The 17,486-nt window shown below is 45.7% G+C and overlaps 1 protein-coding gene across 6 annotated transcripts in view; it reads right to left on the bottom strand.

Annotated features, from left to right (window-relative positions):
* Nucleotides 1-17,486, bottom strand: part of MAPK10 (mitogen-activated protein kinase 10) — a 231,044-nt gene that overhangs the window by 162,847 nt on the left and 50,711 nt on the right. For 4 of the 6 annotated variants that reach the window (XM_081877012.1, XM_081877011.1, XM_081877015.1 and 1 more), the window contains exon 2: nucleotides 1,028-1,241. The exons of the other annotated variants lie outside the window; for them this stretch is intronic. The gene's annotated coding sequence lies outside the window, so the exon portion shown is untranslated. The remainder of the gene's footprint in view (nucleotides 1-1,027; nucleotides 1,242-17,486) is intronic. 6 annotated transcript variants of the gene reach the window in all.

The raw sequence follows: 17,486 nt of genomic DNA, 5'->3' as shown, positions 1-17,486 counted from the left end.
TTGTAAGAACTACCCATGCTAGATAAAGCTACTTCTTGAATTATTTCTGTTGTTATTGGAACAGGCCATTTGAGCTTCAGATGCTTGAAAGCAGAAAGACACAAATTAATAATATAAAAAGCTGTGCCACAGGTTCAACTAGCATAGTGCTATCTACACTGACAGGCAGAAGTTCTCCAGGTTTGGGGGCAGAGGCATAGCTGTCAACCGTCCCTTATTTGGCAGGAAATTCCCTTATCCCAGCGCTGTGTCCCGCTGCTGTCCCTTATTGATGATGTCCCTTAAATTTCCTGGGTTTCAAAGGAAGCAGCTCTTCTCCCTCCCTCCCAGCCAGTCTAAGAACGACTGGGGGGTGGAGTTTGCATGCCTTGTGCCCAATCAAATCAGCCACGTTGCCTGGAGACTTGCCTTTGCTCAGCGCTCCTCAGAGGAGAGGTGACGGTGGTTTTCCTTGCTGCATCCCCTTTGCCGGGTTGCTGCGCTGTGGGAACCACCGCTTGAGGCTTCGTTTGGCTGCTGGCTGAGCTTTCTGCCTTTGGCTTGGAGGGGCTCAGAAGTTGAACATACCTGTGCTTGGAAAATCCCTTATTTTGGCTGCTGGTCCCTTATTTTCAAATCTGTAAGTTGACAGCTATGGGCAGAGGACTTTTTCAACTTTACCTGCTGGAGACTGAACCTGAGATCTTCTGCAGGGAAAGTCTGTACTGAATCTGCCACTCAGCCAGCCCGTATCCTTCTCTAGCCTCAGCCTACCATTTAGAAATGCAACCATCTTTGTTACCATGAAACCGCTGGCTGTAGGACAGGGCGTGGGAACATATTGAAAGCACACAGTGCTAAGGGCTGGCTTGGAGAGTGGGAGGAACAAGCTGGCACATGGAAGAGAAGGGCAGCAGAAGCAGAATATGAGCAAGCCAAGAATTAAGTGCTTGGAATTAAGAAGCAGAGGGAAGCAAGAGGCGTCGATACCGAGGCAGAGACCACACGGCCAAGCGCCACCTAAATTCCTACGGCAAAAGAGACATACCTTAGTGTCTAAAGGCAGGAAAGGGAGATGGAGACCTTTAAAATGCTGGTGCTTGGCCACCTATGGATGGGAAGACTTGAAGCTCTGCAGCTGAACGCCAACTCCTCCTGCTGCCGCTCTCCCTCCTTAGGTGCTCTTGTCTGCAAAGTCTCCGCTTCATCTGGAGCTCAGAGAAAAGGCAATGCAGGGAGGGCTTGAATCCCCAGTTTCACACCTGCCAAACATTTGAGAAACCAAGAGAGGTTGATTTAAGCTCTTCCACCTGGCGATTGCTGAAATTAAAAGCTCTCCTCCCCCACCCCCCAAAAAACCACACATGCAATTCTTCTACTTATTGCTATGTGCTATTACTTATATTGGTGGGACACGGGTGGCGCTGTGGGTCAAACCACAGAGCCTAGGGCTTGCTGATCAGAAGGTTGGCGGTTTGAATCCCCGTGAGGGGGTGAGCTCCCGTTGTTTGGTCCCTGCTCCTGCCACCCTAGCAGTTCAAAAGTACGCCCAAAAAGTGCAAGTAGATAAATAGGTACTGCTCCCACGGGAAGGTCAATGGCGTTTCCATGCGCTACTCTGGTTTGCCAGAAGTGGCTTAGTCATTGTGGCCACATGACCCAGAAGCTGTACGCCGGCTCCCTCAGCCAATAAAGCGAGATGAGTGCCACAACCCCAGAGTCGGCCACAACTGGACCTAATGGTCAGGGGTCCCTTTATGTTTACCTTTATTACTTATATAGCACCATCAATGTACATAATTGATTCCCAGCTTTCTGCTATCAGCTTGCAATCTGGAAAAAACTTGCAATGTAGAACAACTAATATGATTTGCATACTTGGAACCCCATAACAAAAGACAATGCTAACAGAAGGTTTCCCCAAAGCAAAGACTTGTTTTCCTCAGGACTGCAGCAGAGGAAAGGGTGGCATAGCTCTCAACGTTGCCCTTTTTTTAAGGGAAATTCCCTTATTCTGAATAGGATTCCTTGCAAGAAAAGGGACAAGTTGACAGCTATGAAGGGTGGGTCTTCACACACTCCCTCCCATGCCTGCTCAATCTCATTGATATTATTAGCTCCAACTGATATAATTTCCTTTTTTAAATTAAAAAAATAATAATACCCTGCTCATTAGATTCAGGTGCATTTATTTTCACATCCAATTTGGCCCTTGGTTTTGCATCAAAATACATCATTAAAACGCAAAATGCATCAGCCATCAACTTTCTCTGGTTTTCTTTGCAAAATCTTAACAACAGCAATGGACAGCCTCCCCCTGACTCTACATTACACAGACTTCCTTTCGGCTATGGCAAATCTAATTAAATTCATTCCGTATACTGCCCATAATTGAGTTGGATGCAGGCCGAAAATGTACTGTACCGAGAGCATAGCGAACAGGTTAAAAACACTCCAAAAATGCACAGGCATTGCTGACAAGATGCAATACTCTGAAGCTATCCTAAAAGAAAATTACGGAGAGGGTGGCAGGTCTCTGATTTCAACAGCCTACTTCCTAGTATATATATATAAGTGGTGAACAATCGAAAAATGGTGGCTGTCAGCAATCATGAAGAAGAGAAGAAGAAGAAGAAGAGGAGGAGGAGTTTGGATTTGATATCCCGCCTTTCACTCCCCTTCAGGAGTCTCAAAGCTGCTATCATTCTCCTTTTCCTTCCTCCCCCACAACAAACACTCTGTGAGGTGAGTGGGGCTGAGAGACTTCAAAGAAGCGTGACTGGCCCAAGGTCACCCAGCAGTTGCATGTGGAGGAGCAGAGACGCGAACCCGGTTCCCCAGATTACGTGACTACCGCTCTTAACCACTACACCACACTGGCTCTCATTGATGATGAAGAGCTCCATTGATGGCAAAGGCCAGTGGAGGGACATCTTCACCCGCAGCCAGACCCTCTGTAGCAAGGCAAATCAGGGGTATGGATTGGTCTGTAGGTTAAATAAGAATATTTGCATACCTTCTCCTGTATTTTCACCATCTATTTTTCTCCGGGTGTTTTGTTTTTAAGTTGGGGAGGAACTCGCTGACACAGATAGTTTGGATGTATAACAGACCCTCCAAGTGTCCCTATTTTCTAGGGGTGTCCCTAATTTAGAGAAGCCATCCCAGTTTCTGATTTGATCCCGGAATGTCCCACTTCTCCTTAGGACGTCCCTATTTACTTTTTTACTTTTTTTAATTAAATCTTTATTGGTTTAAAATACAAACATACAAGCATACAATGAAGGTAAATATTTCAGATTTAAATATAAAAAAGAAAGGAAAGGGGGGAAAGAATTTTTTCGAAACAAAGACAAAAAAAAGATATAAAGAAAAAAAGACAAAGATTTATACAACATTATATCAATCAAATAAAAAATTAATTAACTATTCCTTAATTATTTTCATTGGGGAAATATTGGAGGGTATGGAGTTATCCAACCTCCAAGGCATCTGAAGGCAATCCTGTATAGGGAAGTTTTTTAAACAGTTTAATGTTTTATTATGGTGTGGGTGTGGGTGTGGGTGTTGGAAGTTGCCCAGAATGGTTGGGGCAACCCAGCAAGATGTGTGGGGTATAAATAGTAAAATTATCATTATGGAATGGGACATCCCTATTTTCATCGGAGAAATGTCGGAGGGTATGGTATAAAGCTTCCAAGGTGTGGTTGGAGAAAAACAATGTTTATGGGATGAGGAGAAGCATAATAAGGAAAAGCAAGGGGATGTTTCCTGATGCGAGAAAACTCATCACGGAACGACTAGAATCTGCATATAGATCTATAGTTTTATGGGTCTTCCCCCATAGAGTGTTAAGTTCACCAGTCAACAGAGCTGCCCCTACTATTAGGAAGAGTGAAGAAGCTACCTCAGGTGGCAGGTGTTAGGTATCAGGAAATAACAGCAAGGTGTTTGGGGGGCAGAGTGCATGCACCTCACGGCCTGCCTTGCACCCCCTATTCTAGCTTTCTGCCCTCAGGTAAGATGGAGGACAATGTCTCATCACCAGCACTGAAAGTAAGACTCAAGAGTCAACCTGGTTGGCTTCTCTGGGATGTATGGATTGGGGGCCATCTTGTCCTCTGTCTCAAGAAGCAACATGAGTTGAGCTAATCTTGCCAGTAGACAAAATTTAAGTCTCATGGATTTAAATGAGATTTAATGCTGCTTCAGATATTATGAATTCCCTCCACAGAAAGCACTTCTATGCAGGGAATTAAAACATCAGCCACGCCGACTGTAAATCTGATAATTACAAACACATCTATTTTTCTGTGTGGATACCTGCTGGGAAACCTTGACAATCTGTGGTTTCTCTGTGTCTTTATAGCAAAACTGCCTCTTCACACTTTTTCCTCTTGTTCAGAATTGCTTTCCATATTACAAATTCATGTTTCAGGTGATTCTTCAGCACAACTCACTTCCCGGGCTTTCTTCTTCTTCTTCTTCTTCTTCTTCTTCTTGGCCTATCCAAGCTAAAGATTTAAACTAAGTTTAAGAACTATTCCCTTTCCCAGGGAATCCTGGGAATCATCATTTGTGGAGGCTATGAACCTCGAAGGAAGAATTCTTAGTGCCCTACGAACTACAGTTCCCAGAATCCTTTGGGGCAGGGATGGAGAACCTCAAGCCCCTCTCTCTGTCCCTCAAGACCCACTGCACCTCTTTTTCTCCAGACCATGCCCTTTCCTGACCAAGCTTTCTGCCCTCCTTGAGAACTTTTGCCTGGTTGGGATGTATCAATGAGCAGCGATACTGCCTTTTGCATTGCCTGGATGGAAAGATGTGTACATAGATAGAAACATCTAATTTTTGCATGGCTGGAATGTACCCCACCATTCAAAGAGGAACAGCTGTCTAGACTAGAAGGTTCAAGTTCAGCAAAATTCCAAAGGGCAAACCTGCATTGCTGGACAGAATGGAGATTATTCAGGTCACAGCATATGCACATTTGCCTATGGCCCTGTCCACTACTGGTGTGAGGCCTCCAAAAGGTTGCCTGTGATGTAATGTGGACCCCGAGTTGAAAAAGGTTCCCCACGTATGCTTTAGGAAAAGCCACAAGAGGTAAAGTTGTATAAATCTGATATACAGTAGTACCTCGGGTTAAGTATTTAATTCGTTCCGGAGGTCCGTACTTAACCTGAAACTGTTCTTAACCTGAAGCACCACTTTAGCTAATGGGGCCTCCTGCTGCTGCCGCGCTGCCGGAGCACAATTTCTGTTCTCATCCTGAAGCAAAGTTCTTAACCTGAAGCACTATTTCTGGGTTAGCGGAGTGTGTAACCTGAAGCGTATGTAACCTGAAGCGTGTGTAACCCGAGGTACCACTGTATATTGATAATGTAGACCAGGCCTCCGTAAGCAGAAATCATGATCTTTTATCATCAACTCTTTTTTTTATCATCCACATTTCGTTTCCCAAAGCTTCCTGCAAATTTGTTTACATCAGAGAGCTGTTCTGCTTAGTGTAATGTAACTGTGCACCGAATGTTTTCTGTACAAAATTGATCCAACTGATTACAGGAAAAACCAAATGGAAAGACTTATTGCCTATTTTTTTCCTTGCAGATAAAAATAGTATGGAAGCAAAACTGAATGAAATAGTGCCAATCATTCTCTACAACACACACACACACACACACACACACACACACACGAATCTTAGACCTTTTTTCAACCAGAGATAACTGCTCGGAAATTTGTCTGCAGTGCTCCTCAATGTTAAAACAAAGAGAGAACATTCATCAGCTTTGCTCTACATTTCTCTGACATTCTCACGGTGCAATTCTTGGCAGTAAACTACTGGTGCTTATTTATTTATGGCTTATTTATTGGGGAAAGGCTGTAGCTCATTGGTAGAGCATCTGTTTTGGATGCAGAAGGTCCTAGGTTCAATCCCCGGAAACTCCAGGTAGGGCTCAGAGAGACTCCTCCCCTGAAATCCTGACTTTCAGCCAGTAAAGACGATACTGAGCTAGACCATCTCACTCAGTACCTGCAGCTTCCTATGTTCCTATGACAGGAGTAGGAATGAGGAGGTAGGTGATGCCTGGGGACATTTAAACAGATCAACAGCAACCATCGATGCTCCTTGGCACCGTAAAGTAAGGCCTGCCAGTTCCCAGCTTAGCTGCTGCCACACTGGGGGCAACCTAATTCAAATCCCTATTCCCTCTCGACTCTCTAGCAGCGCCATCGCCTCCTCCCACAGCAATTTCGGCATCCGATTCAAGGGCAGACAACTGACGAGTCCCAAAGCGAGACGCATCCAGCATTCATCGCCTTGAGGGACGTTCATTCAGACAGGCGGGTGCTCCAATAACGCAGCACAAAGGCATGGAGTACAAAAAAAAAAAACCAACCCACAATGAAGTCCTTTAGGCCGAGAAACTCCAATGGAATTCAAGCTGGGGACACAGGGAGGCAAGGGAAGAAAATAATTTCTGTGTATTAAGCCAGGAGGGGAGGGAAGACGACTTCCTCGAAATAGGAAGCTCAGCAACTGTTTGCCCTGATTTGAACATGACCTGCCTTTAACCTTTTCTTGTGGGGAAAGGGGGTGGGCATGGTCTGTTTTCAACAACAAACAACATTTTTAAAAAGAGATTATTTGCACAGGATAGTGCAGCCTCCATTCTGAAGGAAATCAGCCCTGAGTGCTCACTGGAAGGACAGATCATGAAGCTGAGGCTCCAATACTTTGGCCACCTCGTGAGAAGAGAAGACTCCTTGGAAAAGACCCTGATGTTGGGAAAGATGGAGGGCACAAGGAGAAGGGGACGACAGAGGATGAGATGGTTGGACAGTGTTCTCGAAGCTACAAACATGAGTCTGACCAAACTGCGGGAGGCAGTGGAAGACAGGAGTGCCTGGCGTGCTCTGGTCCATGGAGTCACGAAGAGTCGGACATGACTAAATGACTAAACAACAACAACAACAAATTATTTGCAGAGGATAGTGCAGCCTCACGCAAGTGGCTTTTCCACTGCGTGGAAGCTCAAACATAATGCCTAAATTAATAGTTAGGGAAACGTCAGGAAAATAAACTGTGGCAGGAATGCAGCCTTAGATGGATTGGAAACATCCGTGGATGGTGGAAAACAGGTCTTTAGCTAAATAGAACCTCCAACTTTAAAGGCAGGATGCCTTATGAGTATGAATTGCTTTGTGGCAAGCAACAAGAAATGATGTTGTGGGCTTCCTTTGGTAGCATCTGTAAAAAACAACAACAGGATGATGGTCAAGAAAGAGCTTTGGTCTGATCTAGCAGGGCTTTCTGATGCTCTTGAACTGCTGTTAGGCTGCCACACACGTCTGGTGGGTTGTGATCAACTTGCTGCAATTCAACTTCTGAAAACCTAGCTTGATAATAGTGCATGTTCAGCAAAAATATAGAAAAGACACTTAGTCTTGAGGTTTGGCGAAAAACCAGAGTCCAGTGTTTGCCTCTGCAGGCAAAGCGACAGGGTTCTGAGGCCAAACTACGCATTACATCATTAAAGTGTTCTCTTTTTTTAATAATGTAATTGTGCTGCTTGGCCTGAGAATCCAGATGCTTCACCTGCAAAGTGCAAAGAGAAAAACAGCCCTGGAGCCTTGTTCCGAAAGGTGCTCCCATTCTGGATGGGGGGGGTAAGCACCTACATAGGGGCTCTTCTTCAAATGTCCACATGGATGAGATTCTAATAGCAAATTCCTATACTTGTTTGCTGACGTGTTCTCTGGTCATCGGAGAAATACTGGAGGGTATGGCACAGCATCAAGGTCAGAGGGAGTACAATCACTGTGAAGCTTTCACCACAATTGGATTTCCATTGGAGACTCTTTGGATCCTGGCCTGGGGCTGGTCCAGACATCTGCTTGTCCGATGCCTATAAAGCATGGGTCCCAGTGGTTTTCTGCTTCTTCCTTCCTTTCTAAGCACAAGTCCAAATGGTCTTGCCTTTGCACCACCACTTCCCCCCTGAAAACCTGTTCTTTAGTGCTGAATCGGAGCAAATGTCAATCTGGAGAAAACCCAATTGATGTTTGCTTCAATAATACTTCTTCTTCTTCTTCTTCTTCTTCTTCTTCTTCTTCTTCTTCTTATTATTATTATTATTATTATTATTATTATTATTTTATTTAAACCCCGCCCATCTGGCTGGGTTTTCCCAGCTACTCTGGGCAGCTCTCAACAGAATATTAAGAACACGATAAAAGATCATACATTAAAAACTTCCCTAAAGAGGGCTGCTTTCAGATGTCTTCTAAAAGTCAAACAGTTATTTATTTCCTTAACATCTGATTGGAGGGTGTTCCACAGGGTGGGCACCACTGCCGAGAATGCCCTGTGCCTGGTTCCCTGCAACCTCACTTCTTGCAACAAAATAAAAAAATTCCTTCCAGTAGCACCTTAGAGACCAACTAAGTTTGTTATCAGTGTGAGCTTTCTTGCAGTGAGGGAACCGCCAGAAGGCCGTTGGAGCTGGACTTCAGTGTCCAGGCTGAACAATGGGGGTGGAGACGCTCCTTTAGGTATACTGGACCGAGGCCATTTAGGGCTTTAAAGGTCAGCACCAACACTTCGAATTGTGCTCGGAAACGTACTGGGAGCCAATGTGGGTCTTTCAGGACCAGAGTTATATGGTCTTGGCAGCCACTCCCAGCCACCAGTCTAGCTGCTGCATTCTAGATTAGTTGCAATTTTTGGGTCACCTTCAAAGGTAGCCCCACATAGAGCGCATTGCAGTAGTCCAAGCGAGAGATAACCAGAGCATGCACCACTCTGGCGAGACAGTCTGCGGACAGGTAGGGTCTCAGCCTACCTGGAGCTGGTAAACAGCTGCCTTGGACACAGAATTGACCTGCACCTCTATGGACAGCTGTGAGGCCAAAATTTCCCCAGGGGAAAGCTGGGCAAGCAGATGTGTGGACAATCCCTTGGTCCTCAGCCCTGTTGCCAAGTATCAACTTCAGAGACCTAATTTGCTCTTCCTCCAGGCTTGCACTCTGGTTCTGACATACTCTTCGTTCCCATGGCTTCGGAAGGTGGCTCACCTCAGACTGCAGCCAATGGACCAACCCTGACAAGGTCAGGAGAGCGACCGTGGTCACCCATCCCCTCAAAAAAGGGCCTTAGATATCTTGCTGCGTTTAAGCCCGCAGTTTGCGTGTAATGCGATCACAACATTTACTGCCTTGTGAGACCGGCTGAAGGTCAAATCAATGGTGGACACAGCACTGAGGAGCCGCAGTCCCCTTCTTGTGCTCCGAGATCTTTCAATACTTAAACGAAAATGAAAACAAAAGCTCCTGAGCTTTTCCTGCAGTGAAGAGCCATTCATTATTTCTTGGGAGACTCCTTTCATGTTGGGAACATCATTAGTGACAAGAAATTGGATTTAGAGAAGCAAACAAAGAAGCATCGATGGTTTTGTTTGGGGGGGGGTGGGCTTGGTTTTCTCCTACATGAAACAGCCTCACAAAAACCAAACAAACAGAAAACTCAGCACAAAACCCCCAAGAGAAAGAAGAAGCAAGAGCCTAAAAATAGATTCAATAATACAATAAGTGGGTAATAAAAGCATAACAATGCACTCGAGATAAGGTTCAGCTTCTGTTTCTGTTATGCCACCTACAGTCATATCTTACAACGTCTCCCAATTTATTTGCTGTTATTGCTCATTCAAAACAGAAAACGGGGAGGAAAATAGAACACAGATATTGTGGGGGAACTGAACAATAGCATGAAATGTGGTTGTGCATCTAGGGGGCTTCATTTTTGCATCTCACTTACACTTACTAGAGTAAATCAGATTTAACGCAGCTCAGTAGAGTTGCTGCGGCTGACGACTTCTGGAACAGAGGAGTGCTAGGTCAGTGTTTCCCAACCGGTGTTCCGCGGCACACTAGTGTGCCGCAAGACGTTGCCTGGTGTGCCGTGGGAGGGCACACTCATTGAAAGCAAACAAGCATTATGGCGGCGGCGGCAGCAGCGGCAGCAACGACGGCAGAGGCAGCGCTTAGGCCCGGCCCACATCGCCTCGGCTCACAGGCTCCGGGCACCGACGCCGCCCCCTCCTCCCGCCGCCAGGACGCGCGATTGGGTGGCGGGCGCTGGGCAGGCGGTGCTCCGCTGGCCCGGCTGAGGAGCGAGCGCAGGCGGAGAGGGGTGGTCGGGGCGCCGCTGCGCCTTCCCGGGGCGCCCAGTCCGCGCGCCGCGGGAGGCAGCTCCACTGGAGCCACTTACCTCGGAGGAAACGGGCACGGGGAGCAGGGCAGTTGGAGGAGGGCTAGGCCTCGACCCTGCGGCGGGGCAGGGTTAGGCGCGCCTCAGGCCGGCATCCGTCGGGGGGGTTTCGCCCGCCCAGCTTGGGCCTGGGATCCGGCTGCAAGAAGTGCACCGCCAGCGTTTAAAAATCGCCCCGGGACAGCGGAGGACTTCTCCGCTGTCCCGGGGCGATTTAAAAGCCCCCGGGAAGGCAGGCAGGGGGGGACAAAGACTTTCACCCCCCGCCCGCCTTCAGAAGAGGTCCAGGGCCTCTTCTGAAGGCGGGCGGGGGGCAAAGGTCTTTGCTCCCCCGTGCCTGCCTTCCCGGGAGAGCGGAAAGTCTTTGCTCCCCCCCTTCAAAAGCCGTCCGGGACAGAGGAGAAACGTGCTGCGTTTCTACGCTCTCCCGGGAAGGCAGGCAGGGGGGAGCAAAGACTTTTGCCCCCCGCCAGCCTTCAGAAGAGGTCCTGGACCTCTTCTGAATGCGGGCGGGGGGCGAAAGTCTTTGCTCCCCTCTGCCTGCCTTCAAAAGCTGTCCGGGACAGTGGAGAAACACACTGTGTTTCTCCGCTCTCCCGGGAAGGCAGGCAGGGGGGAGCAAAGACTTTCACCCCCCGCCAGCCTTCAGAAGAGGTCCTGGACCTCTTCTGAAGGCGGGCGGGGGAACAAAAGTCTTTGCTCCCCCCGCCTGCCTTCAAAAGCCGTCCAGGATAGCGGGAAGCGCTTCCCCGGACTGCTTTTAAAATGCTGGCGGTGGGGAGCAAAGCCTTTCGGCCCCCGCCGGCCTTCCTGGACCTCTTCTGAAGGCCGGAGGGGGGGGAAGGCTTTGCTCCCCACCGCCAGCATTTAAAAGAGGTCCCCGGAGATTTCCCTATAGGCTTTCTTCTTGCGAAGCAAGCCCATAGGGAAATTCATCTTGCGAAGTGCCTCAAAAAACGGAAAACCCTTTCGTCTTGCGGGTTTTCAGTCTTGCGAGGCATTCGTCTTGCGGGGCACCACTGTATATATAGTCAATATAGGCACAGAGTTAATTTTTTAAACATTTTCTAATGGTGGTGTGCCTCGAGATTTTTTTCATGAAACAAGTGTGCCTTTGCCCAAAAAAGGTTGGGAAACACTGTGCTAGGTGACCACCTGGAGGACATGCATATAATTTTAAGTCTCCCGATGTGAATGAAGAGGCAGACACAGCTTCTCCTGACTGTTTCAGGCACCCACCCCCGGACTGTAATTCCCACCCTTGCTGTGCCTGCTGGTCAGAACATCTGGAGCCCTGCCCATGATTGCAAGAGAAGAAAGGGCTGGCAACTGGAGGAGGATGCAAGTCAAGAAGAGCCGCAGCTCTCTCTTCTTGGGGGAATCCAACAAAACTGATTGGCAGGAGACTTGAGACAGATAAAAGGAAGTACTTCACACAATGCACTATCCATTTATGAAACTCAGCTCCACGAGGCAGTCGTCTTCAACCTTGAGTCCTCAGATGTTGTTGGACTACAACTCCCATCATCCATCATGTCCACTGGCTAAGCTGGGCTGCCACATGTGTGCAGTCTGTACAGGATGCAGCGTGTATAGATGTTGCACATGCGTTGCCGGACAGTGCGTGCCATCCCAGGTGCCGGAGAGGGTTCCTCCACCACTGGACCCAAGGTTGAAGAATGCTGGCTTAGGTAGTTTTTAAAGGGGGATTAATCAAATTCAGTAGCCACCAATCATTGCTATATGCTACTTCCAGAATGAAAATATTATAGGGTTTAATAAAATTAAAATCTCTGACCATAAAAACAATAATACCACAATAACACTCAACAAAATTTCCTTAAAATGAGATGAAAACACTCAGCAGTGTACAAAATTAAAAATTAAGAGTCAGAGCTTGCACACGATTTGTGTCATGTGCAGATTTTTGCTCTCTTTTGCAGGTGGATTGGAGAACCTCAAATTAAATCAGTTCCCACAAAGTAGTAATAAGATATCTTATATGATCAGGTAAAGCTTTTCCAATAGCTTTCCAGTGTCAAAAAGGCTTAACCTGTTTAATTTCTGCCTGATACACTGCTGTTAAAGGCACAAGAACCCTGCTTTCTACCAGGGCCAGTCCTAAACTATGCAAAGATCTGAAGCTTCATTGAGTTGTAAACCAGTTGTGTCACTTTAGGTCTTTCATCAACTGATCTTAGGGTAGCAGTGCTACAGTCAGTGCAAGACCAAGTGTGATATTTCAGGTGGAGGGAGTCCAAAGAGATTTCAAATTTGCAGTGATCCTGTTCAGATGCTGGATAAAGTCAAGAAGCAAGTTGTTAATGGCACACAGTGCCATCAATCAGTGCCTTTTCCCTATTCTGAGCAAACAGGATTTGAGAATCTGGCATTAATATATCCATTTATGTGTTTATACCACCAGCAACAACCCATCCCCAAGAACTCCACTATCGAATCATCCATTACCACATATGTCTGCTGCAATCAACTCAACCAGCCCTGAAAATATCAACACACCAAGAGACAGGATATAATGTCCAGGATTCCAAAGACAAGAAAATGAGGCAGAAGAGGAGGAAGAGGAAGAGGAGGAGGAGGAGTTTGGATTTGATATCCTGCTTTATCACTACCTTAAGGAGTCTCAAAGCAGCTAACAATTTCCTTTTCCCTTCCTCCCCCACAACAAACACTCTGTGAGATGAGTGCGGCTGAGAGACTTCAGAGAAGTTGATGGACTACATGGAATTGGTGGAAATGACTGGCAGAATCCGAGACCAGGGAGAAGAGTCGGTGGAAGAAGACTGGAAAAAGTTTAAAGACTATTTACGGAAATACTGTAAAATTAATGAATGTTAGGAAAATGTTGGAATGAAGTTATATGGCTTTAGTAGAAATGTTATAAGGAATTAAGGATAAATAGATTAATAGAGTATTAAAGGGAAAATAAGGTTAGAATGTGTTAAGATAATTATAGGATTAAAAATAGAGGAAGATGGAAAGGAATTGCTGGAAAAATTAATAGAAGTGGAATACAAAAAGGGAGGTGTGAGGAGGTTGCGGAAATAAGTGAATGAAAGATAAGATATTGAAATTATTTGATGTGTTTTTAAACTGTGTTTGTTTTGTTTTGTTAGTTTAATGTTAGTGTTTTGTTAGTGTAATGTGTTCTTTTTTGTATTGTATTGTATTGTTTTTATTTTTTGTAGTGTTTAAATTGTTGGAAAAGGTAATAAATATTATTTTTTTAAAAGAAGAGAGACTTCAGAGAAGTGTGACTAGCCCAAGGTCACGCAGCAGCTGCATGTGGAGGAGCGGGGAAGCGAATCCAGTTCACCAGATTACGAGTCTACCGCTCTTAACCACTACACCACACTGGAACAAAAAGTGCACTAAAGGGGAGGAGAAATCATGCAGTCTTTAGAACTCCATGGATCCTTATGTATAGCCTGTTGCCCAAACAACTCACTCTGACTTCACTTATTGGCGAAAAAACTCAGAAAGGCAAGAGCAGCTTAGCTGGCAAGGAAATTGATTCGAAGGATGCCTGCACATTTTGTTTCATAACTGTCCTTCTAGGAGGGCTAGAGGCTTACATTTTTTTAATGAAAGCTCAAAAGTCCTGGCCTCTTCTATACTTCACTTCTCAGTAGCCTTGCATCCAGCAACAAATAGGAGCTGGAGCAGCAATGGTGGCTAGGGGGTCTGGGGGGGGGCAGCAATGGGCCTCTTGCAGAGACGGGGAGCATCAGCAACTGTCTGGTGACACTGACCTCTGATGCTAAGTCTGTGGGGAAATCTCAGTGCTGTACATCGATCCTACCCTTTGCTGCTTAAGGAGGGCTACTGAGTGTCCCTTAGCCCCTGGGGACACTGCTGGGACAAAACATCAGAGCCTTCTAAATCACATGAAAACATTTGCTTTTGAATTCCCCAAAGGAGGACCAAACGTTTTCTCAGATGCAATGTAGTTTTAATGGAACTGCTGTTTCGACTGCAAAGTATTTCTCTTGAAATACATCCCACCTAGTAATAGTAATTTATTCAAGGAAGGGCTAAAAAAACAACCAGTATCGGGGGGGAGCAGGAGAAACACACATACGAATGCACTGTTATCTACACTGCAGCTGAATTTTAGGAGTCGGCAGTTTTTAATGGCGATAATAATACCGATAGGAAATCAGAAAGAGAGAATATTAATGTAGTGTTGCTTCGGTTACTAGGATGCTATTTTAAGTGCTGCTCCGCATTTCGAGGAATGAGTTTGAAACCTAAAAAAAGGAGGGATATGAAATTACCATAGCAATGCATTTGAGAAGGAGGCGAGTTTTTAAAATGGTTAGCCTTGGGAGTCTGTATTTTCTCTGTGCTAATGTATTTATTTATTTTAATATAATGCACTGATGGGAGAGGATTTCCATGTAATTACCCAGAAATCTCAGTAGAAGGATTGCCATGCCACAGCCACGAACCAAAAGTCTGCATTAGCTTGTTTGCTGGCAATTCACCTATTTTTGAATTGCTACTAGTTCATTAGAGGTTTCAAAATTTCTACAATGAATCTTGCCCTTCTTCTCACACTAGTTCAATTAGCCAAAACTGAGCCCCTACATCTCCTGTTGTGGATTATCCAGTCGAGGGGGAGACCAAAGGACTGTGGGCTCAGAAAGCAGGTTTTAAATGAATGGAAGACGAATGGTGCAATCCTACATCTCCTTACAAAATTGAGTTCATTGGGGCTCACTCATTAAATAGCTACAAAATTGCATCATAATTTGCTGACCTTTAATAAATTACAGGAGTGTCCTACTGCCCTCCGTAACTCACCAGGTGGGGGCAGGAGAGTTTTTGGGTGGGGGCATGATGCTAAGGTGATACTTGGTAGACCAGCTGAGTGACTGACCCAGTGACCTTCAGGGACCCACAGCCTTACAGGGTAAGTCACAATCCAGTGGATCTTTCCTGCCCCACCTATAATCCATCAACTGCTTAGCCAGCCACTCAAATCCAGCCACTCAAATATATTTGTGCAAACGCAGTACAGTGGAACCTCGGGTTACATACGCTTCAGGTTACATACGCTTCAGGTTACAGACTCCGCTAACCCAGAAATAGTACCTTGGGTTAAGAACTTTGCTTCAGGATGAGAACAGAAATCATGTGGCGGCGGCGAGAGGCCCCATTAGCTAAAGTGGTACCTCAGGTTAAGAACAGACTTCCAGAACGAATTAACTTCTTAACCTGAGGTACCACTGCATTAGTAAGTCTGCATGGAAAGAGTGCTTCTGCTCTGGAAAACGACCTCTGCATAGCGTAAAAATTAAAAAACAAAAAGCAGTGGTGCATTTAACTAGTTCTACAGCATTTTGATTAGACCATTCTTTTCCATTAATTACAAATTAACACATTTCACATTGATATTTAGATTTGGGGGGGATCAATTATCAGCCAGGAGCTGTCACTGCTGATGAAACATAAAACATGTTATGGACATGCAGCTGTTACCAGTTTATCCCAAATACAACCAAGATCAGTATTATCGACACCAAATGAAAATGCACTATTCTTCCTTTAAGTGGAGAATACACGTGGAAGAATCCAGGCTTCAGGGCTGATTCATGTACTGAAGAAACATGTGAGCTTTCTCCCTGTAGATGGAACCCATACCAATTTGGTAATGTTTGTGGAGAATTACTACCCACACTGAGCAAATGACTCAAATTCTTGCCTGAGTTAGGAGCTCCTCGGAAGGGATACTTCTCATTTCCTTTGCCTGGTCATGAGGGGGCCACAATTTTATCTTCATAATTTGGGGAAGGACTGCACATGCCCTAAGATAAGTGTTTTCCCAAAACGTAGTTTCAGCTGGATGGCATGTTGCAAAACCGCAAGTTAATCCTGTGCTTATAAGTGTTTCCCAGCTTCTCGGACTTTCTGTAGCCTGACTCTGAGGATCGTACTTATATTAGTGACAGATCCCTTCCTTCTTCAAAGCCAGCATTTCAACATGCTCTGGATTAGCCATAGACTAATAGACTGGGGCCCCTTCATGGATCACTGCCTTGCCGTGGCGAAGGGGCTTGAATAACTCAGAGAAGCTATGAGCTATACTGTGCAGGGCCACCCAAGATGGACAGGTCATAGTGGAGAGTTTTGACCAAACATAATCCACCTGGAGGAGGAACCAGCAAGCCACTCCAGTATCCCTGCCAAGTAAACTCCATGGACAAAGACAACAGGCATATGAGTGCCTGGCGTGCTCTGGTCCATGGGGTCACGAAAAGTCGGACACGACTAAACGACTAAACAACAACAAATTAGACTGGGGACTATTACAGACTTTTAATAGACTGGGGAGGACAGAGGGGATTCTAAAAGGAAGAAGTGGGAGACTGGTTGTTGCTGTCCACTACGATGAAAGCTGTCTTCAGATACCATAGATGATAAATTATGGGAATGAGCCTAGCCTCCCTTCAGACTTGCATGCTTTCGACTTTCATAGACCATAGAATTTGAAGGGACCATGAGGGCTATCTAGTCCAACCCCCTGAAATGCAGGAATCTTTTGCCCAACATGGGGCTCATACCTACGACCCTGAGATTAAGAGTCTCCTGCTCTACTATCTGAGCGAGAAGCTTGGTTCAACTGGAACTCTGCACATGCCCCAAGACTATGTGTCTACTTTGGCTTAGCGGTGAGCACATTGCTAATTCAAGGAGTCAGAGGAAGCTCAACCATAGTATTATTTATTCAGGGAAATATTGAATGGTACCTGCTAAATCATCCAGTCCATTGTGGTAACTATACATGGGAATTTCCCCGCAAAAAAAATGGTATGCATAATGGATCATGCAAGTACAAGCCAAATTAGTCTCTGGAACCTCTGCCATATCTAATGCAAGTAAACACCCCTCCTTAACATAAATTATTTGATTCTGGATAGTAATCAAGGGATAGCCTCCAGCAAACACCTTCCGCTGGTAATTGGATTAAGCCAAAATGTGTGTGTCTTAGGAAAATGTTCTTGCAGAAGACTTAATGATACATTTAAGGCAGGGGTGGAGAAGCTTTCGAAATCAGCTTCTCCCCATTCTTGGCCAACTATGATGGGTGGGTGGTACAATCATGCCCATTGCAATAACAGCTGTGGCGCACCATTTGCACCAGCAAAGATCCCAAAATAATAGTTTTGTGAACAGATCTGTAAGACCTGGGTTCAAGCGTGCCTTTGCG

The sequence above is a fragment of the Podarcis erhardii genome, assembly GCF_964252035.2.
Source record: "Podarcis erhardii genome assembly, chromosome: 9".
In the NCBI taxonomy this organism is placed as follows: Eukaryota; Metazoa; Chordata; class Lepidosauria; order Squamata; family Lacertidae; genus Podarcis; species Podarcis erhardii.
Note: the sequence above shows the minus strand (reverse complement) of the source record. Positions and strands in the feature narration are given on the sequence as shown.